Genomic DNA, 26002 nt, shown 5'->3' with positions numbered 1-26002 from the left:
ATGTCTGTCAGTGAGGCAGCCACTACAATCGTGGCGATGCAGACGAGCAGTGACTTTGAATTGGATTTGCACCGTTTGCAAAGTAGTACCCAGTCATTTTAGGAAACAGAGCAAGTGGCCAGCAGCAGCAGCCAGCAATATTACATCTTCCTGAAGTTGCAGCACAACAGGAGATTGAGCTTCCTGCCGAAGAATCATTGGCTTCCAAATCTCCAGCAAGAAAAAGGATCTGGACATTGACTGAACGCCGGCAGAATCCGGTAGATGCCAGGAGAAGCAAGGGGAAAAAAAGTTCCTAAAAGCCTTAGAATTATGGAGGGGATGAGGAGGAGGATGATGAAGAGTGAGTCATTGTTATGGAAGCTGGCACAGAGGAGTCCGACATTACCCCTCGTATTCAACCTGCTCTGAGGGATGTGGCACAGGTACCACCACCAGCTCCCATATTTGTGAAGCCCCAGCTGAGACCTGCACCATCCCCTACCTCAGTAGACATATGCTCTGCAGAGAGGCAATCAACGACGCATTCACCTACCTCCAGTTCTTTTTCAGGCAGTGGCACTGGCTCACTAAGAAAGTACTCCTCCCCAGTTTGGGACTTTTTTACACCTTAGTAAGCAAGAGGCAAAATTGCATTATGCTCCATTTGCCATGTGAGTGTTCGTGGAAGTAAGCCTGGTTGACAGCCTGGAGGAGTGAACATGAAAAAACATCAAACAATCCGGTGGGAGGAGCACCTTAAAAAATTACTGAAAGTGGTGGTGAAGGTGAGGAGAGCCAAAAAACATCAGCTCCAGTCACGATGGGAGGTCATGAGGAAGATGAGGGTGACATCTTTACACAAAGCAGGCCTGTCCGCAGACTTGTGCCAGCATCACCCACCTCAGTGACCACAAAATGGCACAAGGATTTAGGCCCAGATTCTGAAAGGTGTCACGGAAAGCAGCGCAGCAGCCAAAAATGCTGGACTGCGTTGCATGACAGGGTGAGAGCAGCAGAGCGCCATATTCAAAAAGATATGGCTCTTTCCTCCCCACTCCCTAGCCCTGGTGCTGATTTTAGCTGCTGTGTGCCAGGCACATACCTTAGTGCCATAGTGCTAGAGTGTGTGCATGAGTTTAGCATAGGTTATGTACATGAAGGGTACCACGGCATACATTGACTGCCCAAGACGCACATTGAGTCTACCACCTCCTACTTCTTAGAAGTCGCCTGCATCAGTGGCCCCAAGAAGGAGAAAATACAAGCTACTATTTTAGGCAGGATGAGCTCTACGAATGCAACCACCCAACATCCATTTGTACAATGGGATGTTGGATAAAATGTTAGCATTGGACCTTCTCCCTTCTTCTTTTGAGTAAGTAGTGTGATTTTCAGAATTTGTGGCAGCCATCTGCTTGAAATGGAAGGTTCCAATTCAGACATATTTTGCCAAAGTTGCTGTTCCAACACTCCATCAAGTTGTGTTGCAATTGGTTGGACAAGCTTTGCAGCAAAGTGCTTTTCGCACCATCGACCTGACAACAGACATGTAGACCAGTTGCCAAGCAGCTGATTACATGTGAATCACTGCACACTGGGTCTAGTTTGCGTCTATCTACAGGTATCATCGCTGTAGATACGTATAAGGGAGTTTGCAGCATGCAACAGTAGCCATGTTCACCATGGAAAAATCCCATACAGCTGCAAACATCTTGGACCAATTTAACAGCAAGGTATTTAAATGGCTGTGACTCCGAGGTCTCAGAATTGTATTTGTTGCCACAGACAATGGTAGCAATATAGTCAAGGCCATGCCTTATGGTGGATATTTCAGGGTCCTGTGTTTGGTGCATTGCATCAACCTGGTTGTTCAGGACTTTCTAAAAAAAGAAGACATAATAAGCAGCGTATTGACCACCTGCAAAAGACTCCGCATTCATTTCAACCATTCTTTTAAAGCCCAGAAACAGTTGCAGATTATTCAGCGTGCTAATAGACTACCAGTGCCAACCAGGAAGTGCCAACATGTTGGAACTCAACCTATTACATGTTGCAACATCTTTTTGAGCAGTACAGACAGATCAATGACTATGTCATTCAAAGAGGAGGGGATGCAGTTGGGACCTGCAAAAGACTCCGCACTCATTTCAACCATTCTTTTAAAGCCCAGAAACAGTTGTAGATTATCCAGCGTGCTAATAGACTACCAGTGCCAACATGTTGGAACTCAACCTATTACATGCTGCAACATCTTTTTGAGCAGTACAGACAGATCAATGACTATGTCATTCAAAGAGGAGGGGATGCAGTTGGGACCACTGATGTTGACAAATGAGGCCTAGTAAAATGCCTGGCACAGATGCTACTCCCTTTTGAGGTTTTCACACAGGAAGTTAGGAAGTAGGACATTACAATGGGCCAAGCTATCCTGTTGTTGTATCTGCTACAGGATCAGCTAGAGAATGTGTCAGAAAAGATCGCACTTGCAGATGTGAATGAAAGCGCAGAAGCGCATGCCTTGGTTGAGAGCTTATTCCTTCCCGAAAATGCAAGGCTGCAAAATGACATCATATTGTCCAAAGAGTACATCTGTGCCACACTACTTGGTCCAAGGTGCAAAACAATTCTATACTTTCATTCCTTTCTCTGAAGGGGATGTTTCAAAATACAAGAGGTGGATTGTTGAGCAAGCTGGAGATCTAGAAGAAGAACACCTGGAAATTACTAGAGTCCCACTCCCAGGCAGAAGTTCTGGGGTGCTGCCTTCAACTTCCAGAGAGGACAGTCTTGTCTCACAGCAGCCAACACCCACAACAAGAACTCCTGCAACAACCACAAATCACTGGAACAGAATAATTGGCCCCAGCCTCTGCATTGGCTTGGTTTCAAGTGGAAGGTCTGAAGTCCAGTGCAGAGGTGAAGGCAAAAGAGGCTGAGCAAGTGGCAGCACCAATGACCATTGAGAGGATGTTCCAGGAGTATCTGGATGACCTAAGAGGTCTGTGTGGATCAAAACCTGTTGGTGTATTGGTAAGCAATGATGTGCCAATGGCCAGTGCCCAGCAATAAAGTATATGGCTTGTCCTGTATCCAGTGTATCTGCTGAGTGTGTGTTTAGTGCAGCTGGTGTAGTTGTCACAGTGAGAAGGACCAGTCTCTCACCTGTGAAGAGATTGACCATGATCCATATGAACCACCATTTCATACCACATTATCACACCGTTCCTGAAAAACCACAGGAGGAGGAGAAGTGTAATTGATCAGAATCAAGTGTGTTAGCTGACTAAACCTGAGTTTGAGGACAAAGTCTACTTTGTCAGCAATGGGACAGCAATGGTGATACAGGCACCTCCAAGGAGCCAGCAGCACTGGTGCTGACATGGCCTGGAGGCTGGAAATGCTGGTGGAACTATGGCCTGGTAGAGGGGCATGTGGCACACACACCCTCCTTCTCCACCAGCTGTTTAAATGCCACCTGGGTGGCCTCCAACCTCTGCCCCCAGAGCCAGTCTGCTATCTCCTGCCCGGTCTGTGGTGGTGGTGGTGGACCAGCCAGAGTAGCTATATCAGAAAAAAAAGAAAAATTGTAAACAATGCTCTGTGCAAACACCTGTTTAAAAATATATAGTGCACAGTAGCAGTATATTGCTGGTCCCCTGGGCTATTGGAATTTTTTATGTGATTAGGAGAGTCACAGGGAAATAATTTTACCAACACATGCCTCACATAAAAGCAGTGGCTGGCTGAAAGGAATTAAGGCAGCATAACCCCAGATTAAAAAAAATAGTGTTTTTTTTCTAGTAAAGAATTTCCTAAAGAAGTAAACTACACAGACACTTTGTGTGGAAAAATAAAAATAATCTCATTAATGAGCAAGGCATCATCTACAATGGAGAACAAGTATTTTATTCTTGATTAACTAAATGAATCGAGGCTTGCTAGGTAGCGCATCAGGTACTAATTTGCTACTCACTGCAGTCTGTAGCTGGGGCAGCTGCAATGGACAATTATCTTATTTTGATTTTAATGGCCTTGCTCTTCTCCAAATGCCTTTCAATTCTACCCAGACTCCAGAGAGGTGCATGAATAATATGTGTAGCACATGTCATGTATAACAAGCGGATAATAGATATCCTGTCTGCCGTAAGTAGACCGTGGGGAAAATGATGCACTGCAGTACAGGGAAAGGAGCAGGATATATAGATAGATAGAATCACAGACACCTAGTCCCACTTTATTTCCTGGCCTTGTCCTCAAGCACAAATTATTTCAAACGTACACAATCGCTTGGTAGTAAGAAGAGGAAACTTGACTTATTCTACTGCAGGGTGAGTTACAGGGAAAAGGCCGGGTAGGTAGGGTGGAGGATTTGCTATAGAATAGTGGGGTGTCACTGATCATCATGTGCCTAAGCTATAGCTTAGTCAGGCACTGTAATTAAAACTGAAAGTTGATGAATGGCAAAAGGGAAGCATGTGAACAGGCATAAATCCATTATGAAAGCCAATGAATAAATATATGAACCACTTGGCCCATAACATATGGCACATGCCAAGAATGATTTTTTTTCAATGTTTTTGTAAACTGGGACAGAACTTAGGAATAAATAAAGAAGTGAAGCACTAGGAGGAGTCTGAGTGTGGACTGGGAGGGAAGGGAAAGACGCCTTGTTTTCGTTTTGGTTTGCAATCAATTGAAAGCTTTGTAAGTGCTGCATTAACTGAAGCAGATGCACATTGCACAGCCAACACTGCAGTGCTAAATTGAATCATGCTACAGTCAGGTCAGGGCCCATGAGGTGTGAAATGCCATGGGCAGGGAGGTCATGGATGATGATGGGTGGGATTTGCCTCGCTAAACAAATACAGTGGGTATACTAGTAATTGTACCACTCCACAGTGTTAGACCTGGCAGCCTTAGCGTTGTCATCCGCCACCTTTTTGCCTGGCTCCCTCCACTTTTCAGACACTGTTTTTGCTGGTTTTAGGACTCTGCGCACTTTGCCACTGCTAACCAGTGCTAAAGTGCATATACTGTCTCCCTTAACCATGGTAACATTGGTTCATACCCAATTGCAATATTTAATTTACTTGAAAGTCTCTAGTAAAGTGCACTGCATTTGCCCAGGGCCTGTAAATTAAATGCCACTGGTATTCCTGCAGCACTGGTTGTGTCACCCACATAAGTAGCCCCTTAACAATATCTCAGGCCTGCCATTGCAAGGCCTGTGTGTGCAGTTCACTGCCAATTCGACTTGGCATTTAAAAGTACTTGCCAAGCCTTAAACTCACCTTTTTGTACATATACATCACCCCTAAGGTAGGCCCTAGATAACCCACAGGGCAGTGTGCTATGTAGGTAAAAGGCAGGACATGCACATATGGGTTTTATATGTCCTATTAGTGGAAACCCCCTAAAAAATTTTTCTGCTACCGTGAGGCCTGCTTTTTTTATAGATTAGCATTAAGACTGGGCTCATATACTTTTTGAGAGGTAGATTCTGATCAGAAAGGGGTAACCAGGTCATATTTAGTATGGCCAGAATGGTAATAGAAAATCCTGCTTATTGGTGAGGTTGGACCAATAAGCAGAAAGCCCACTTTTAGAAAGTGAGCATTTCTCTACATTTAAAAACCACCTGTGCCTTACAGCTTGTCTCCAATCAACATCTGGGCTGGGCTGGTTGACAGATTTCTTGTGCATTTCACCCAGACCCCCACTGACTCAGACAGTTCTGGACCTGCACCTGCAACCTGTCAAGGGGAACTGCCTGGCTGCCCAAAGGACTCATCTGGACTACTTTGCTGAGAAGGACTGATGCCCTGCTGTTGCCCTATTGCCCTACTGGCCTCTGACTGTGCTGAGAAGGACTCTGCCTTCCCCAAAAGTGCTCTCCAAGGGCATGGATTGAGCTTGTCTCCTGTTTTCTGAAGTCTCAGGGCCAAAAAGACTTCATCTTTTCAGGAAACTTCTTGTGTGCCAAAAATCTACGCACAGCCTGCCGGAAACGATGCACAGCCTGCCTTGCAACTGAGAAATAGCCGCACAGCCGAAACAGAATGACGCAACCCGACTTCCCGAGTGGAGATTTGATGCAGCGCTTGCCTTGGGGTGCAACGCCTGTGCCTTCTTCCAGCACGTCAAGAATTTACCTCGCATCATACCTGGACATCAAAACGGTACCCTGCATCCCAGTGAAGAACCAAGACTGCGCGCCGAAAAACAACGCAAGCCCCTTGAATCGTGGAAAGAAACTACGCAGTGCTGGAAAATCTAACGCACACCTTATTTTTCTACACATCTCCTCCTCTGTGGTCTTCGTGCGTCATTATTTTTGACGCAAACCAGGTACTGTGTGTAACAAAGAGACAACTGTTTATTTTTAAGGATTAAGGTGGTTATTTTGAACATGGCGGGATTCCCCGCTGCTGACCATGTTGATGGTCGACAGAAGACCACCAGAGGCGGCAGCAGGCATCCCGCCATATTCCGAAGCATGAGACCCGCCATGCCCCATGCTGGCGGCCGGTGGCAGGGGTGGATGCTGCTCCACCCTCACCGCCACGTCAGTCCATACCCGCCACGCCTATAATGATGTAGTTATAAGCATGGTGGTGTGTGGAGACGCAGCGATGTCGGCCGAGCAGGATCCAAGGAGCCTGTCCTTCCCGGAGCACTGCAACGGAACAGGTAAGTGCTGCCTGAGAGGGAAGAGAGGGTGGGGGGCGTGAGTGCATGGGTGTGTGTGTGAGTGTTTGTGAAGTGGGGATGTGTGTCTGAGTGTATGAATTCGTGTGTGCTTGTAGGTGTATGGGTGCATGGGGATGTGGGGTTTGGGGGGACCTGTATGTAGGGGGGTTGGGTGGGCGATGGTGAGGTGGGAGCTGAGATGCCTACATGGAGATTTGGGGGAGGAGGGTTGGGGGCGTCAGTTTTCAGGGTTCGGGGTGTTTCTAGGGGTTTGGTGGGGTGGTTGGTGGTAGTGGCAAGTCAGGTGGGCCTGGCGTGTCACATATGGTGACAGAAATGAGAATTCCTGTCACCGGTATGCTTTCCTCCAGGGATTACCTGGTGGGGTATCCCGCCAGAAAATCCCTGGTGGAAATGAGATCATAATCCCACTGCCGGTCCGGCCTCCACCGCCGAGTCGAATGTGCCTACCGTCAGCCCGGCGGTCGATTCTGGCCTGGTGGTGGGTGGTAATGAAGTGGCTGCTTTGCAGGCAGTTCACTACTGTGTTCCGAATATGGCAGTCCGAACCGCCATGCCGTTGGTGGTAAAGACCGCCACCGCCGGCGTGGCAGTCATTACCGCCATGTTCATAATGAGGGCCTAAGACTCTTTTAAACATTTCAAAAGTGATATTTCAACTTGTGCTTATTGAATCTCTGTCATTTGACCTTATTTTATTCAGATAAATATTAGCTATTTTTCTAAACCTGTGTAGTGTATTTTTGTGGTGTTTTCACTGTGTTACTGTATGATTTGTAGGACGCTGATGTAAGAAATAAAGAAGACAACAAAGATAGATTAGTGATACAGTGAATTTCCTAGAAAATATTTTGACAGGCAAACGCAGTAACATATTGACATTGTACTTTTCTAAATCAGATTGCCTATTTTACTAGTATTGAGTTGTCCTATTCCTAATTTCCTACACCTTACCTAGGCCCTGGTCCAAATTTCCTAAACTATATTTGGAACATAGCGGTATTACCGAAGGCAGGCCGTGACCCTTTGGATGTCCGCTCATACAGGCCATTATCATTACTAAACACAGATTGCAAATTACTCGGCAAAATACTAGCCAATCGCCTGCTCCCATGCATAGCGGAGTTAGTACATCAAGACCAGGCAGGCTTCATACCCGGTCGCAGCACATACAACAACATCAGGAATCCATTACGTCTAATGAGAAATTCCCCGGTAGAAGATGAGCAGCAGGTTGTAGTCTCATTGGACATAGAAAAAGCGTTTGATACGCTGGGTTGGCCTTTTTTAACAGAGACACTCAAACGGATGGGCTTCGGGCAAACATACATTGGCTGGGTGAGAACATTATATACTGACCCAACAGCTAGGGTTAAGACGGGCGATACGATCTCCGAAAAATTCAGCATTAGTAGAGGCACTAGACAGGGATGTCTGCTGTCTCCATTGTTATTTGCATTAGCGATCGAACCTCTGGCCGCCCGCCTTCGCATAATGGCCCCCACATGGGGTGTCTTGGATGGCCAGACACACCAGATAGTATCCTTATATGCGGATGATGCGCTGATCTTCCTACGAGATCACACGGGAGCCCTTCCGGGCCTGTTGGAACTTCTAGAAAAATTTAGCTCGGTGGCCGGGTTAACAGTGAACTGGACAAAATCCTGCATATTTCCTATGCGCCCGATCCCTGAGGCAATGAGAACACCAACGGGTCTGGGTGGCTTGAAATGGTGCCACACAACATTTAAATATCTAGGTGTAAATATATACCATGACAGTAAAGATCTTAGAGACGGTAACCTTGGCCAAGTGATCAGATCAACGAGGGGCTCCTTACCCTTCTGGTGCTCACTCCCACTATCCCCCATGGGCAGAGTGGCTATAGCAAAGATGATAGTGCTGCTACTCTATTATTTTATGGCATTGCCCTTGATACTCCCGAGCTCATTTTTTAGACTACTGAATAGCTTATTAACGGATCTAATATGGGGTAATGGCCGTAGACGCGTTGCATTAACAAAAGTGCTCCAACCGCTCAAACTGTGGGGATTGGGCGCCCCCAAATTTGAAGCGTACTACGCAGCTGCCCAGATACATTGGATATCCACATGGGGCGGTAACCCAGCCGGGGCCGAAACTCAGAAGGTGCTGCTAGAGCTCGGCGGTACAGAAATAATACAATACCTCATGAATCGAACTGATCCAGTACACACTAGCAACGTGCTGCTGTACACGGTGCACTGGGCTTGGGGCCGATACGCGTTGCAAAGCGCAAAAGATCCGCAGTACTCACCGAGGATACCACTGTTGGCTCTCCCGAAATTAGCAACAATAGCAGCCAAAGTGGGCCTGAATGCGTGGGGTAGCAGGGGCACACACACACTGGTAGATATTTACCAGGACGGACAACTTCAAACCCATGAGGCACTAGCCGACAGGCACGCATTAGGTCAGGGAGGATTCATAGCTTACGGAGCAGTTCAGCAGGTAATGCGAGAATATTGGAGAAAGGGCAACTCGGAACCAGATGTCTCCCCTCTGCTACATGAGCTGTTGGGGAGCACAAACGCCCCATCAAGTATATCGAATATATATAACATTCTCACAGCCCAGGCGGAACACAAACAGGAACAAGCAAAAAATAAATGGGAGCATGTGCTACCGGAACCACTGTCCCTAAATGCATGGGAGCAAGCGATGAAAATGACCCGCAAGGTTTCACGTAATCCCCGCTTCCGATACACACAGTTTAATTATGTGCATCAGACTTACCTATCACCACACCGCATAACACGCATGTTTCCCCGATCACCGCAAACATGCCCCAGATGCGACACAGGAGAGGCCACTTTCTATCACATGACATGGGAATGCCCCCCGATTCGGAACACATGGATAGAGATAATAACGTTGCTAGCTGAATGGACAAACACCACACTAACTCCCACTCCTGAGGTGTGCCTACTGGGTATAACACCCCACCCCAAGAAATGCAAATGCACATATAAATGCATTGCCCTGGCGTTGGTGCTGTACAGACGCCTCATTGCCATGAAGTGGAAGGCCCCTGGCGCTCCCAGTATTGCCCAGTGGCGAGAAGAGGTAATACGATGGACCAAAGCAGAAATACAGACATTACAGAATTTACTGGATAAGGGTATATTAGCTAAAGGCCTAGAGGTATGGAACTTATTCTTGATAGCTGCAGAAAACAAAGACGATGAACGCCCTCCCTAAACAGATGAGAATGAGATAATTGACAATACATTAATGGCCATAGTAAAACAGTATTATATAGATCGATTGAGGTGTACAGGGGGGAAAAGAAGTTGAATCAATACAAAGCTGTGGTGCCCTTTGCGTGTACCCCTAGGCGCATCGTTGGAGCTCCATGATGCGCCGATGGGCATTGGGGCCGGGGGCTTCGAACCCTGCTGATTCCTCCTGATATGGCCGGTCTGCCCATGCACACCAGCCCACGGCTAACAGTGGGCTGGTCCCCTGTGGTCCTGGGACAACATGGCTGGGCGCTGAGGCGGCGTTATTGCAGGAATCTACACGCAATCGCTCTGCACAGCTCGTGGAAGGCACCTCTTGCCCCTCTGATTGACTGGCTCTCCCCCCTTTCTGGGGCCTCCCTCTCCTCCTGCTGGTCCCCCCCCCCTCGGTGTGAGTCCTCCGGTGCCGCCTCAGCTCCTATCTTACTCTCTCTCTCCATATCTTTAGTTTCCTGAATAACTTTGCACATGTAGAATGCACCTCGTGTGTGGATGCGCGGGCCTCAGGGCCCAACTCGGGTAATAGTGCACTTGCACTGGATCTGCTAAATGTGCATATGCAATAATTACATGTATGATGAAACATAATGTAACCTCATGTATCTCAGTTAAATGTTGCCACTTGGCTGATAAAACAATAAAAATATATTTAAAATTAACTATATTTGGAACTACTAATGCATTGCAATGAATGAGGCCTACTTCCACTACTGAAACAACATAAGGACCCAACACATCTTAATTCGTACAGGCCGCTAGCACTCCTGAATTCTGATTACAAAATATTAGACAAGGTCATAGCAGAAAGACTGGCGCCACTACTCCCTATCTTCGGTCCACGAAGACCAAAACGGATTTGTGCCATCCTGCACCACTTCACTGAACCTTCGACAATTGTTCCGGCTCCTAAAGCACATACCGTTGAGATGGCCCACGCTGCATGCCTGGTACTTGATCTTAAAAATGCATTTGATTCATTACAATGTCCCTTTTTACTCCAAGTCCTAACATGGATAGGACTAGGCACTTACTTCCTGAACATGGTCCGTTGATTGTACATCTCACCAACGGCCAGAGTACGTACAGGCTCTGATCTCCTCATCTCTCCATTTAGAAAGGAGCATGCAATAGGGACGTCCCTTGTCCCCACTCCTCTTCACTCTAGCTGTGGAGCCCCTAGCCACAGCTCTTCGCTCACAGGGACATGAGTGGGAAATATCCATGGGTGATGGCACACATGTGGTATCTCTTTATGCAGATGACCTACTTATTTACCTACGCAACCTATCACATATACCCACAACCATTACCAGCATTCTCAACACCTTTGCAGCACTGTCCGGTCTCCGGGTCAACTGGCCAAATCCTGACTTTCTCCATTTTTGACAAATGTGCCTGACCCTGGCCCACTCCCCGCTGTCCCCTCACTAGTCCGGCAACCAGATACCTTTTGATACCTTGGAATCCAGGTCTACCTTACAGACAATGATCTTACTAGATGGCAATCTAATACACGCTGCAACCTCCCTGAAAGTCACAAATGACCTTCTGGAAGACTTTCTCCTTGTCAGTAACAGGCCGAGTATCCCTCTTGAAAATGGTCACACTACCTCATCTGCTCTATTTTTTTTTTAGAACCTCCCTCTATGCATCCCAGCCTCCTTTTTTTGCTCTTTTGAGCGCACAGTGACAGATTTTAAATGGCATGACTCACGCTGCAGGGTGGCACTCACTGAACTGTACAGGGCCACGGATCAGGGTGGATTGGCCCTCCCTAATTTTTAACAATATTATCTTGCTGCCCAATTGCCTTGCCTTGGTGTCTTGTTGTCTAGCTGCATGGAACCTGACATGGCCACACTGACCCCACATTGGAAACTTACTGATTTACTTCATCTATGTGGTAAACACCCTATACCCAAATCCCCCCTAATACATACAGCGTACCCTTGCTTCTGTAGAAGCCTTTATCTCACCAGAAAGACAACCTCCTATGCACCAGCCATTGCCTTGCTGGGGACTCCACGTGGACCCCACACTACATTGTCAGCAGAACTGACTCCCTGGCACACTGGAGGAATTGTCACACTAGAGGACCTCTACAATAATCACACCCTTCTCTCATATGATGCGGTGCAAGAGGAATATAGTTTACCTTCTGGTGGTTTTCCATTGCATCACTCCATCATACACGTTCTAAGGCAGACTTGGGAGGAAATAACCCAAGAAACTCCTACACACGTGACACTGCAATGTATACATGTGTCTGCCACTGGTAATCATTTAGTACATTGGCTTGCAAACTCCCTAAGACATCACACTCCCCGTCTCTCACATCGCTTCGTGACCAATGGGAGACCACTCGGGATGCACCATACACAGATAAACAATGGTCAGCCCACTGAAAGAGCCACATAACACTAGACTCCAATTTTTCCAGTATTACATTGACCATTGTGCTTACCTAACACCTGCTAAAATTAAACAATACTTCCATCGAAAAGGCGCAGAATGCCCCAGTTGACATCTTTTAGAAGCTGCTCTGTTGCATGTGTTATGGTCTTTCCCCAACTTACGGAATTTTTGGGCAGCGGTGATGTAGCAGTTGCTTCACTGTGTGGATCGCACAGTCCCGTTTACATGGGAAACTTGAAAACTAGGACTGTTCCCTAGGACCAAGAACAATCGGGTGACGTCTAGATTTTTAGACCTGGGACTCATTCTAGCCAAAAGATTAATCACCCGCAGATGGAAGCTGCCTGACGCACCATCCTACGAGGCTTGGTCGGGATCAGTGACAGTCTGGGCACAAGTAGAAAGGGTTGCCCTCTGTCAAGAGAATGCCCTGGTCCTCCGCAAATACCCCATAGCTACCAGTTGGGATGGGATACTGGCTGACCTACACACACCTATCATGGACACACTTACACATAAATCAGTGCTATTACTGGACAGTGAAGCAGACACGGAATACCATTCACCCACACCTCATTAACTGCTTACCCTACGCCAGAATCTGAGGAAGAGATGCCGCGTAACACGCCTCAGCCCTATCCGCTAACAGCCAGTCACTTTTTCAAAATCCTTCAGATGAGATCCGCCTTAACCTCCCTACGCTGATGTGTAAACAATACTTCTAAATAACTGAAAACAGCACTCTTCAATCCTTTATCTGTTTCATAATGTTTTATCTCCAACCTATTTAATTCCGTTCATGTTTTACATGAAAATAACTGAACTGTTCTTTGTTGACACATTTATCTGCATTGTACATGTCAATATTTACGCGAATGTGTTTGTATTTGATTGCCATCGATCCTGCAAGTTAAATTAGAAGTAAGCCATATTTATACTTTTTTAGTGCCGCATTTGCGTCGTAGTTTGGCGCAAAATCGGCACATACAAATGTATTTTGTAAGTTTGTGCCGATTCTGCATCAAAAAACAATGCAAATGCGGCGCTAAAAAAGTATAAATATGGGCCTAACTTCTTTGTAATATCTTTTATTTTCTGTAATCACGGATGATACTATATCATAACACCGCACTCACACCAAGTCAATTTCATTACCACATCACAGCTTGTTCTAACTACAATATTGGAAAACTTTCTGCATAAACACCATCATATAGACAATGGCGCAATGAACTGTTGAAAACATATACAATGTATTATAATCAATAAAAACAGATTCAAACAAAACAAAATTGGGGCGAATTCTAGAAAATCGATAGCGCTTCCATAGGACTTAAAAGAAACAAAAAAATACTGCCCTAATAGCTTTTCCTAGAAGGACTATTTGGGCATATATTGCCCCACAGCACAGAGAGTAATGTATAAGTACGGTAGCAGATATATAGCATGTTCAAGCATTATGGGTACATAAATCTTGGATGACCAGGGCAAGTCACCTATCCCCTCTTTCCCTAAACTGCCTTTATTCTAAACTTTATGAAGCAGAGGCGTGTAACTCGTTGGCGGAGCTTCCTTCCTTCTTGAATATATTGCACCTTTCTATTTTAACACCAGCCCCATTAAACCTGGCACAGAGACATAATACAAATACTAATAGAAATGAATTCAGCACACAGTGAATTGCTTGATATTCCTGTGTTAAATGCATTGAGCACAGAGTCCTCATCCAAGTAGCTATTAAGATGTATTAGCCACAATTATGTATATTGTGCATTTCAACAAGAGATTTGTATCAAGTCCATGATGAAATTCACTGATCCCACTAGGAGTCAGATTGGCCTGTGTGGCACTCTGTTACTGTCAGGCAACTAGCTTGAAAGGGCCAATGTGTAGGCCTTTTTAGTTAGCAGCCTACCAGACAGCACAGCTGTCTGGTTTGCTAAAGACATCTTGGGGGCATTCAGAAAGTTGACCTAGTAATTCATTCTGCCCGTTGTTATCTATTGGCATTGTGGTTTGTAACTCATATTTTCTTGCTTTCCATTTGCTGGCTTTATTTGTTTGAGGCTGTCCAGCTTGAGTTTGGTCCTTCCTCTGCCGAAACCTTATTTACAGTGTCCTTCCAAGCCTCCCTTTCTGTAAACAGGCCTGTAAATCATATTCTTATCTTGTCACATTAGCTGTGCGTTCACAGACCCCAAGGAAGCGTGTTTACTTTTCTTTCTCTGACTTCAAAGTGAGACGATTTATGTGACAAACTGGCTGGATACTGTGGGAACAAAATAGTTTTTGTTCTAGCACACAACAACATTTAAATGAACAGTTTTGGTCTTTCAAGATATATCTGAAGTAGGAACACCAATGAAGCAAATATTTTGTTTTTTCTAAAGTGTGTTGGAAACAAATACTTCAATATGATCAAAACAAATAATTACCCTACTTGATGCAATTTTAACACATTTTTGTAGGAGGCCAGTCTTGTTTGTCATGGGTACCACAGGTACTTACACCTTATACCAGGGACAGTTATCTCTTATAAGTGAAATGTAGTCTGTGTCTAGAAGCCAGGCTGTCTAGAGGTAGCTGTAGGCAGAGCAGCCAAGGCCGAACTAGGAGAAATGCAAAGCTCTTGCAATACCACTGTAGTCACACAGTACTCACACACATGAAAGAGAATACTCACTGTTACCAAAAATAAAGGTACTTTATTTTGGTGACACAAGGCCAAAAATACTTTGGAGACTATACTCCCTTACGAGGTAAGTAAATTACACAATATATACACTAGCAACAAAAAACAGGTACGTAAACAGTCAAAAAATATTGCAAATAGTGAAAATCACAATAAGTTGCAATGAGCCTAGGGGGGACACAAACCATATACCAAAATAGTGGAATTCAAAAGTCGGTTTCCCACCTCGGTAAGTGTAGTGTGTAGAGGGGCACTGGGAGTGTAAGAAAACACCAAAGGTAAGTAAAATACCCCACCCCAGAGCCCAGGAAAGCAGGAGTAAAACACAGCAAGTTTCCTAAAACACACTAGAAGTCTTGAAAGAAGACAGTGCAAGAACCAGTAGAGACTGTAAGACACCAACAATGGATTCCTGGACCTGAAGATCTGTGGAAGAAGGGGACCAAGTCCAAGAAGTACTGGAGAGTCCAGGGAGAACAGGAGCCCCTGCTAACCCGGATGAAGGTGCAAGAGAAGAACTACCGGTGAGAAGACAAAGTCAGTTATGCACCCAAGAAGACAGGTGAGGGTTCCTGGTTGGTGCAGAAGATGTCTCACGCCGGATGGATGAATGCAGTCTGGTTTGCGTTGCTGGATTCTGCCAACAAGCCTTGGTAAATGCAAAGCTCACAGTTAGCAGAAAATGGCACTGCCTGGGACCAAGAGAGACCTGGTGGGCTCTACCCAGGAGGGGGAGACAGAGGGGGCTCTCAGCACCTCAAAGAGCCCTAAGAAGACCAGGCAGCACACACAGGAGTCCCACAGCACAGGGATAAAGAAGGTGCAAACGGAGGCCCACGCAGCACGACACAAAGGATTCCCACGCCGCCGGAGAACCATTCAGGAAGCTGTGCTTCACAGGATGGAGTGTTGGGGTCCTAAGCTGTGCTGTATAAGAAGAACTTCTTGGAAGGTCGCACACAAGCCTTGGCAACTGCAAGTCACGCCGTGCACGTGGGTACTGTCTTACGTGGAGAGGCAAGCTCTTACCTCCACCAAATTTTGGCAGCTGGGCATTGGGACTGTCGGAGTCACTTTAGACCACCACCCGGGTTGCTGGATTCACGCCTGTCATCTGGAGAGGGGACCCAAGCCACTGGTCGTTGCTGCAGAAAGGTGCCTGCTGATGCAGAGAAGTGACTCCGTCACTCCACAAGAGATTCCTTTGGTTCTTCTGGTGCAGGCTGAAGACAGGCAGTCCTCGGAGGATGCATGACCTGGAAACTGTTGCAGTTGCTGGCAGGAGCTGAAGATACAATGTTGCAGAAGTCATCTTACCTTCTTTGTTGCAGGTTTCTAGAGTTCCTGGAGCACTCAGTGGTTGATCTGTCGGTAGAAGATGAAGTAAAGGATGCAGAGGATTCCTTCTAGAGTCTTGCAATCCGAATCTGAAGGAACTCCCAGAGGAGAGACCCTAAATAGCCCTGAGAGGGGGATTGGTCACCTAACCAGGTAAGCACCAATCAGGAGGGGTCTCTGACGTCACCTGCTGGTACTGGCCACTCAGATGCTCCTAGAGGTCCCTGACCATCCTGAAAACAAGATGGCAGTACCCAGGGCTACTCTGGAGGAGCTCTGGGCACCACCCCTGGGGTGGAGATGGACAGGGGAGTGGTCACTCCCCTTTCCTTTGTTCAGTTTCGCGCCAGAGCAGGGACTAGGGGTCCCTGAACCGGTGTAGACTGGATTATGTAAGAAGGGCACCATCTGTGCCCTTCAAAGCATTTCCAGAGACTCTGGGAGGATACGCCTCCCATGCCTGTAACACCTATTTCCAAAGGGAGAGGGTGTAACACCCCTCTCCTAAAGGAAATGCATTGTTCTGCCTTCCATGGGATTGAGCCGCTCAAGCCCCAGGAGGACAGAAGCCTGTCTGTGAGGTGGCAGCAGCTGGGGCTGCAGTGAAAACCTCAGAAGGTTGGTATGGCAGTACTGAGGGTCCATAGTGGAGCCCCCAGGGTGCATGAAATTGTAAAACCAATACTGGAATCAGTATTGGGGTACAATTCCTAATGGCCATATTCTGAGTTACCATTGTGAAGCTGTACATAGGTATTGACCTATGTGCAGTGCAGACTTAAAATGGCGTCCCCACGCTCACAAAGTCCTAGAAAATGGGCCTGGACAATGTGGGGGCACCTCTGCTAATGCAGGGGGGCCCTCACACACAGGTACTTTGCACCCAGCCTTCAGGGTCTGAAGGCCTGACATATAGGTGACTTATAATTGACCTGGTGCAGTGAAAATGGCTGTGAAATGGTGCATGCACTATTTCACACAGGCTGCAAAGGCAGTACTGTAGACACCTTTGTATGGGCTCCTTATGGGTGGCAAAAGAAATGCTGCAGCCCATATGGATCTCTTGGAACCCCAATGCCCTGGGTACCTATGTACCATATACCTGGGACTTATAAGGCGGGGTCCAGTGTGCCAGTTTGGGATGAAATACTAGGTTACCAGTATGTAAGGAAACATTTGAAAGCAGAGAGAGCATAAGCACTGGGGTCCTGGTTAGCAAGATCCCAGTGACACAGTAAAGCATGCAGACGACAACAGTGAAACATACTGACAAGTAGGCTACAAACCATAAGCACTGGGGTCCTGACTAGCAGGATCCCAGTGACACAGTCAAAACACACTGACAAACAGGCCAAAAATGGGGGTAACCATGCTAGAAAGAAGCTACTTTCTCACAATTTTCGTTTGTGCACTGTAAAGATTTATTAGTAAAACGGTATGTCTATGCAAATATCATAGTCATTTCAATTTAAAATGTGTTGTCTGTAATTGCAGTGTACTACCACATCATGAATACTCCACTCTATGCCACTCCACTCTACTCCACCATACACCACTGCATCCCACTGCACTCTAGATCACTCAAGTCTAAGTCACACCAATCTACTCTGCAGAACTCTAAGACACACTGCAACACTGCGCCAATACACTTTACACCAATGCACTTTACTCTATAACACTCAACTCTATGCCCCTCAACTCTACACCAATCCACTGTACACCACTGCACTCTATGCCACTGCAGTGTACGCCACTCTACTCTCATCTGCGCCCCTCGTCTGTGCACTACTCCACTCTGCGCCACTCCACTCTGCACCACTCCACTCTGTGCCACTGCCCTCTGCTATGCACCACCTTAATCTACCCTACTGCATCCTATGATACTTCATTGTGTGCCGCTGAATTCAATGCCATTGTACTCTATGCCACTATACTGTGCAACACTCTATGCTAATGCACTCTACACCAGTCCACTCTAGTGTATGCCACTCCAGTGTGCCACTCTGTGTGACTCCACAATATGCCACTCCAATACACAACACTCTCTACCACTCCACTCTACAACACTCTTCGCCACTCTACTTTACAATACTCCAACCCACTCTCTTCTATGCCAGTACTTTTTAGCCATGCTGATTAACAGCCACGCTGGGAAGGCAATTGGTGATCGCAAGTGCGTGCCGAACTCAGGACGGTAGAGGCAGAAGCTGTGGCCTACATGGAGATGGACTTGGGAAGCCAATTGGGGGTGCTGAGACGAGGGCCCTAAGGCTTGCAGATGAACGTGAAGGCGGTTGGGCCATGTGCCTGCTCGAAGGATTGCTGTCCCTGTGAGCTGAGGCAAGTGGCAATGGAGGAGGACAGCAAGAATGTTGACTCTAAAAAGGACATAAGCTCCCGACCCCCATCGTCTGGCCACCAGCTGAGTGCGACGGAGGAGTGGGACTAGGAAGACTTAGCAGGTCTGCCTTTGCTTCTGTGCTTGATGGTGAATGCACAGGGATCAGAGTTAGTGAGCCATCCAGCATTGCCTGCATGAGTGCAGTGAAGTAAAAACAACCACTGGGAGGCTGTTAGTGACCTTGCCCATACACCAGTGAGCTGGCGAACTGGGATGGCGGCTCCCCCTATTAGGTGAAGCTGAATGCAGCAAAAACCCAAAGGAAGCTCAGGGTCGCATGTGAAGAATAAGCATACCATGAAGCAAAAATGGAACACGGTCAAACACGCGGATACAGAGCCCCTTCCATTGTAGAACTGAGCAGCTGATTCGAGATGGTAACAAGACAATAACATATACAATTGATGAGATGGTGGTAATGGTAACCCTGCTGAAAAAGGATATGGATAAAATATGTGATCATACAAAAAAGGCAGAGAATAGGATTAGCACATCGAAGATACAATGGGTGTACATTCTCACAAGTTAGTGCATCAGGAGAAATATCTACAGTGGCACAAGGATGCATTGGCAGATTTAAGAAACAAAACTAGGCATAACAGTGTTCACATTTTGGGCTTTCAGGAAGGAACAGAAACATAGCCTATCGAAACAATCTTGGAAACTTTTTGCTTAGCCTTTTGAAAGCTCTGAAGAGGAACCAAGAGATGCAAATAGATAGGGTTCATAGAAAACCAGTAAGGAAGCCGCCACCGACCTCCCCCCCCCCCCTAAAATGAGAGTGGCAAGAGTCCAACGCTACCGAGTTAAGATCCACATTCTGAATGCAGAGCGGCAATAGGGTACTATCGAGTGTAATGGTACCAAGGTATCCTTCTACCCTGACTATGGAACTGCGACCCAGAAAAAGAGGGAATCCTTTGAAGATGTTAAATTGTGAGAACAGAACCTGCCATAAGCTTTGCTTCCACTGATCTAAGGTTCGACGTAAAGGGGAAAATACGTTTTTTTAGACTGTTGAGAAAGCCATGTTGTTTATAGAAAACAAGTAACTGCATAGATGTATATATTTTATACCATAGATGAGTGATGATGATTTGGGAAGGTGACACCACGCTATTATCCAGTGAGCCAAAGGGATTGCAATTTCCAGGAATTCTTGGTTACCAGCAAGTGTGGCAGGTATTGTGTGAGCTGAAGTGTTTACTCAGTTTATCTCTTAGTGTTAGTCTCTCTTAGTTTTTAGTGGTAGTGGCAACCAAGGCGACCTTCACAAGAGAACCGAAAGAAACCACCCACTAGTCGTAATGTAGAATTTTAATTCATTATAGGGGGATGGGTACTGTATATACAATTTGTGGAGACCAGGTTGGGTTGGCCACATGGGAGGTGGGTGGAATAAGAGGATGAAGGGAGGGTAGAGCTTATAATTGGATGAAGAATGTAGGTTACAAAAGTGTTGATATGCACAGAAGTATATTGATTTGAGGAAGGATCTGATATGTGGGTGACCGCAATATGCTGGAATGTGAAAGGGATTCAAAAGGTTGTCAAGCGTCAAAGAATATGCTCCCATCTGAAAACAAAACATGCATATAATTATACTCCAGGATAAGCACCTGACGTCCAAAGAACATGATACATTGCAGTAGAAGTGGGACAAGGTGACGTTGTGGTATGCCAGTTTTACTTCAGCACGACGGCTGGTACTATGGGTGACCCCTTCTGTTTCATTTACAGTAGACACCACATTCAGAGATCTGAATGGCAGGTGTAGTGGTTGTGGAAGAACTCCATGGGGAACCTATTTTATTACTGTACTCGTGTGCACCCAATATAGATGACCCCAGATTTTTTGAAGGGATAGCACAATTACTAATGCCATATGCACACTATAATATATTGTGGATGGGTGATATCAATAGTATATTGGACAGCTACCTTGATAGCTCCCGAGCCACAGCTAGGCCACTGGGCAGGTCCCCTGGAGTGCTACATAATGTTATGGACTTGTTAAATTTGATAGACATTTGGAGGACACAACATAGGGTTAGGAGGGGTTATTTCTTTTACTCCCCACCACATGGGTCCTTCTCACAAATTGACTTTGCCCTTACACATCCTGAGCAGATGTGGTATTATGAGGATAGTGGAGTACTTTCATTGCATGCTTTTGGACCATGCTGCTCTCTCTGTTGAGCTGTTAGGGAGAGGATATACAACATCAGTACCAAAGTGGCACCTATGGAGGCGTGCATTGCAAGATCAGGTTTTCAGAGACGAACTAAGGGAGGCCATCAGAGAATTTTTCACCATTAATAATGGTTCAGTGGAATCTGTTGTAACTGTATGGGAGGCCTTTAAGTTGACTATCAAAGAGAAGTGTATGGGGGTCTCCTTTGGGGTGTGGAAATGACTCAGATATACAGTTGACACATTGGAGAATAAGATTGGTACCATAGAAGAACAAATAGCAATGTTGCCTGAAAACTTGGACACATGCCAGATACGGTTAAAGGATTTAAACCAGGCCCTGGGCAGTTTGTGGAAACATGAATAAAGACTATATTCTGAACAACATGAGCAAGGGGATAAGACTGCGTGTTTACTGGCCTGACTGGTGAACAGAAAACTGGGGGAAAGGCAGTGGTGGCAATTAAGAATAAGGAGGGACAGGTCCTCACCAACCCGGCGCTATCTTCAAGGGGTTTGAGGACTTCTATACTAGGTTGTATGCTAACCAGAGCACAGTGGATGCGGTATATATTACTGCCTTGTAAAAGGAAGCCTGATTGAAGACATTATCTGTAGAAATACGTGAGACTCTCAATGCACCTACATATGAAGCAGATATCAAAGGGGTTATTAAAGACATAAGAACAGGGAAGGCTTCTGGAACTGAGAGCCTACCAGTCAAGTTTTACCAGGAATATAGTGAAATGCTGATTTCTCTGATGAAGGCCAAGTATTATGAGGCATTGGAAAAAGGAATTCTTTCGGAGTCCCTTTGCAAGGCCCACATGGTGGGAAGGGCCCACTGGACTGTGAGTAATACAGACTATTGTCTATGATCAACATGGATGCCAAGATCTTAGGAAAAATATTATCCAGATGGTTAGCGAAAGCAAACGAGATCCTGATCTGTATGGATCAAACGGGGTTTGTTAGGGGGATGTACAACAAACACAGATATTAGGAAAGCCAATCTTATCATGGAACAAGCGACAAGAACTGGATACCGTTGACTCAGTCTTGATGAGTCTGACTCTGGGTGCATATGAACAGGGACATGATCTCCTGAGATAAAGGTGAGAAATAGACTCTTGGACAGGTGGGCAGTGCAGAGAGGTACGAGACAGAGATACCTCCTCTCCCCTGTTGACCGGTGAAGATCCAGTGGCTTCCTGGGGGCACTTGCAGAATACAATAAAGGACATGGGAGTCCAAAACTGTTGTAAACGTTTTATTACTAAATCTGCCCTATCCCACATGAACGAGGGACTTTGAGAGGGAAGGGAGAACATACAGTGGCGCACGCAGAGTTCTCCATTTCCATACTTGGAGTTCTAGATGAGAATTGATCCGGATAAAGTATTTACCTACAATGTAAACAAGTTACTAGAGGGCCTAGAAAAAATGTATACATAGATGGGTGTGTTTTCCGCTGTCCTTGATGGGCTGTATTGTCCTTAGTAAAATGATTATGCTAAGTCAGGTATAGTATGTGCTACATAACAGGCCCATGTACAGACCGGATTCCTGCTTCCGCCCACTGGGCAAACTGCATGGGCTGCTATACTGGGGAGTAGTAGAGCGAACGTAGACTTGGACTTCCCAGACACCTATGGGACAGAGGGGGTTTGTAGGCTCCGAACTTTAGAGCGTATTATCAGGCGACACAACTACAAAATGTGCTCCCATGTTGTGATATAATGGAGCCAGAGGCTGGGTTACTAAAGCAGATGGTGCAGCCCATCAGGTTTTTGTCTCTCCCCGCAGAGGGTATGCGTAATTTCCGACACATCCGAGGACAATACTTACAGTGTAGGAGACCGCCATTGGGATGGCGAGGAGTGAGCATATATATCTGCCACACTTGATCCCAGGGCGCTCAGCACTGTGCCCAGGTGCTCCGAGCTTTGTGCAGGTCAATGACGGAGGGTGTTGTCGGTCATTTCTGGGTGACTTGTATGAAGAGTGAAGATTGCCGGGACCGGTGGCTTTCTGAAACTGAGACGGTTTAAGGGAGGGGCAAAGTGGGCTCTGGCCAGGGCCCCAGCCTTTCAGGGGGGCCCGGATAGAACGAGCTCTGTTATCCACACAGACCCGCCATGATGACCATGAGTGCATTTTAAACATACATTGTTTTAGCTACCATTTCCTTTAATTTATTTTTTAATAAGATTAATATGTAGGAGTCTATTACAGACATTTTGCAGAGAAATGTTGTATTTGTTTTTCAACACCGTACAACATACATTAAAAAGGTCCTTTTAGTTCAAAACAGGGCCTTATATGAGAAAAGGCAGATATTGTTGGCAGTGATATCAGTGACCTGCTGCTATGTTGCTATATTAAAACACACACCATTCTCCCTGAATATTAGATGGAAACACATTTAGAATGTGGACAATTGTGCCTGTGCAGTTGTCTGTGACCTGGCTAAAAGGGGCGTGAAAAAGCTGAAATCGGATTATAAATTGAAAACTGTTCTTAACAGGGTCCCTCAAAATATGTTTGGCCCAGGGTCCCCAAAATTCTTTAAATGTCCCTGTTTTTAGACAAATAGCAGGTTGCGAATATTGTTTTTTTTGGTTTATGCTGGACTCGCGGCGGCCATACATAAAATGTGGCCGAGCTTTTCCCGAGAGTCTGCAATGCATCCTGTCAATCAGCAACGGTGGGGATGCAGGGGGGAGGGTCACTAAGCCTGAGGCTATATGGACTGCAACTGCAACTGCCACAATCAGGGACGAAGTTAGCCACGCTCAAGAAGCGATGGGGGCGGGATTTCTGTGAGGATGTAGGGAACGTGTCTGGAGGGAAATGCTCAGTAATTGCAAGAACGTTACCCGTCACGCAAGGCTGAAGCTTATCAAACATTAATGCACCCACAGGGTGTAAATAAAATCGCAGCGGCTGGACAGGATGAATCCGACTGCTGCGTAGCACTGCCCTAAAGGTAAAGGGCAGTAGGAACATTCACACATATGTGGTGGGAATGTCCAGAAATGCTGATCTTTCGGACGGAAGTAGTTGAAAAACGTAGCCGCTTGGCAGGCACAGAGTTACAGAAAACTGCACAACTGTGTATTTTAGGGCTTATGTTTAGGTTAAAGCATACAAGGTGACTGGACTGGGTCTGGCAGAGGCAAGGAACTGTATAGCAGTGTGCTGGATCCGGGTAGACGGCCAGCGAAGATACAATGGAGAAAAAATAAATGCTCAGATGGGTTTCGGCTGAATGGGTTGCGGCAAAAGTTGAAATGTGTATATGGAACCCAAGGGGAGTGATGGAATGGGATTGGTGGAATAAGTTTGGCGCACGGATAAACCAAGGAGGTTGATGACGTGGGGTCACTGGATGAGCCGGGATGACCCTTGTAGAACGTTAAAGGGCCTATAGTTGCCAAACTTGAGCATGTCCTATAGCTGTGAAATTACGAAGCATTAAGGAATGTAGGTTACCTACACTCGTGTGATAATAAATCAAGGACGTGGGCTCCACCGGGGAGGATTGGGCAGTGGCGATGAGCGAATGCTGATTGCTGTTGTTCTTATCAAAATTAATAAAGATATATATATATATGTATATATATATATATATAAAATAACGTACTTACCTCATCTGTACTTATTTATATAGTCCTTCACAACAGGAAAGGATGAGTCAACCTTTCTGAAATTCAAACTTATGGTCTGCAGGTGCCCAACTATCCCTTATCCAGGGATCTTGTAAGTCTGGTGCTGGTGGAAGGTACAGGGTTGAGTGGAGTGTTAGCTCCCCAAGCTGCGCATCAGTGAAGATTTCTCATACTACTCAGTTGTGGCAGCTCACCTCCCTGCTGACCAATAAATATCAGACCTACTCAGGACAAGGATGTTGACTCACCAAAATGCCAGTGGTAACAGAAGTGCCAACTCTCACCTTTTAGCCAAAGTTAAAGTTTGACCCCTTGTCCAACCCTTAGCTTCTCAACAGCTACCTTCTGATGAGTCGACAGGGAGAGGAAGGAACAAGAGTGGACACTGAAAGTTTACTGTTAGCTTAGACCCATGTTTACCTATAGTATATGTAAGATATTGTAAGAGTAGTTCCAAGGGTATGAAAGGGCAAGTAGCAACATCTGTGGCATGGGGAAGGGGTGCAAGTAAGTTTAGGATCATTACTGATTCAATCTGTGACTGACACCAACTTTTGAAGGATGTGCAGTTTACAAATCAAACTTGATGTTAGTTTATGGGGGAAAAATTAGGAGAGGAGCTGCACAGTAGCCAAAATATAAACACTACGGGAGCGAGTTAAACCTTGGAGGTTCTTTTCCATGTAATATGTTACTGTTGATGAGAAAACAGCACAGTATTCCCCACATTCAACAGATTGGTTCTGCCCTATTTACAGATGCTTTTCTATGAGATGAAGAGTGAGCATGGACTGCACAAACCAGGGAGAATGAGATAAACAATCTGAAGAGCTGGATGCATCCTTTGCATTATAAGCGCCATAAGCAGCCAGGACTCTTATTTTGAGCGGACTGGCATAAAGAAGTAATGTGAGATGTAGTGCAAAGCTCAACTAACTCTCATCAACTGACAGTTGTGCGAGACGAACAAGCTTCACTGTTGGAGAGATTGCGCTGTCTTAATTATGCTGCCCATTCAGTCTGAATGCATGCTGTGAGAAAAGGCTTCTTTTGACATGGTTAGCCCCCCACTTTGTGCCTGGTTATGTAGCCTAGAAGTTGTTAGTGCCAGGGTCCCTGCTAACCAGGTTCCCTGGGTCAGATCTCTTTCCTTAAACTGTTGTGATGCAGTGGCACAATTGGCAACACCTTTAGCTGCCACTACATGCCCCTAGTAAATGGTACTTAGGTACCCAGAGCATGGGGTACTAACGGTAGGCCCCCGAGGGCAGCACTGACTGTGCCACCCTGTAAGGCCATGCATTCAGATATACCCATC

The sequence above is a fragment of the Pleurodeles waltl genome, chromosome 7 (assembly GCF_031143425.1).
Source record: "Pleurodeles waltl isolate 20211129_DDA chromosome 7, aPleWal1.hap1.20221129, whole genome shotgun sequence".
NCBI classification, from domain to species: Eukaryota; Metazoa; Chordata; class Amphibia; order Caudata; family Salamandridae; genus Pleurodeles; species Pleurodeles waltl.
Note: the sequence above shows the minus strand (reverse complement) of the source record.